The following is a 1,299-nucleotide window of genomic DNA, read 5'->3' on the forward strand; positions in this document are numbered from 1 at the left end:
TAAAAAGTTAATTATTATCTCTCATCTATAGTTTGACATGTTGATACCCTCCTCAAATAAAAGTTACAAAAACTAGTGTTTACAGTGTAAGGGTGCAATCACATGATCATAAGTGTTTTGTAGTCTACACGGATATGGGCCGTATGCGTTCTGCATTTTGTGGACCGCACATGGCTGGCACTATATAGAAAACACCTATTCTTGTCCGCAATTGCGCACAAGAATAGGACATGGTCTATATTTTTTTTGCGGGCCAGCGGAACGGAACCACGGATGCGGACAGCACACGATGTGCTGTCCACATCTTTGGCAAGCCCCATTGATATGAATGGGTCCACACCCGTTCTGCAAAATTGCGGAACAAATGCGGACCCAGAATAACGGTTGTGTGAATGCAACACCATAAATTGAAACTTCCAATGGCTTTTCTTGTGTTAAGTGTTAGTTTAATATTTGCATCAACTGCATGTTACTGTATGTAGTTGAAATCCTCTACTTCAGTTCACACCTCGGCAGCACAAATAATAAAATTAGAACAATATAGAGATTAGCACGGCCCCTGCGCGAGAAAGACATGCAGCTTTTTTTAATGTTCTTCCTACTGTTTTGTATAGATGAGCAAATGTCCCAATATTCGTTTGGGGTCTGATTCGATCAAATCAGCTGTCAAATTCAATATGGTCCAAATAAATTCCTTCCGAATTGAAAGAGTCGTAATTGCCCTGTAAAGTTGTGAATAACACTACAAAGTCGCCTATCTATATCTAACCCCTTTTAATTAAAAAATGATTAAAAAATTTGGCAGCAGAAGTTAATTTATGAGAAGTAGGGATGAACTTCACCGGGTTCAGCCGAACTTCAGGTCAAAGTTCGGGTTCGGGACCCGAACTTCACCCTGAACCCGGACCCCATTAAAGTCAATGCGGACCCGAACTTCACTTTATTATTTTCCATTATAACATGGCTATAATGGAAAATAATAGCATTCTTAAGACAGAATGCTAAATAAAATGGACATTGAGGGGTTAAAAATAATAAAAATAAACTCACCTCATCCACTTGATTGTGCACGTATTCTTTCTAGAGGGATTCTATCTTTAATCAGCAGGACCTGCGGTCACATGGTGAGCGCGGTGATGTCACCGCAGGTCTTTTTGCAGGTCCTAAAGAAAGAAGACGTGCGCGATCAAGGCTGTTCGATCAAGTGGATGAGGTGAGTTTTTTTTAATTATTTTTAACCCCTCAATGTCCTTTTTATTTAGCATTCTGTCTTAAGAATGCTATTATTTGAAAATAATT

General features: G+C 39.3%; 1 non-coding gene across 1 annotated transcript; it reads left to right on the forward strand.

Annotated features, from left to right (window-relative positions):
- Nucleotides 1-500: 500 nt before the first annotated feature.
- LOC121000178 lies at nt 501-606 on the forward strand. The gene has a single exon (XR_005778805.1). It is a non-coding gene; the product is annotated as a U6 spliceosomal RNA (small nuclear RNA).
- The last annotated feature ends 693 nt before the right edge of the window (nt 607-1,299 follow it).

The sequence above is a fragment of the Bufo bufo genome, chromosome 4 (assembly GCF_905171765.1).
Source record: "Bufo bufo chromosome 4, aBufBuf1.1, whole genome shotgun sequence".
In the NCBI taxonomy this organism is placed as follows: Eukaryota; Metazoa; Chordata; class Amphibia; order Anura; family Bufonidae; genus Bufo; species Bufo bufo.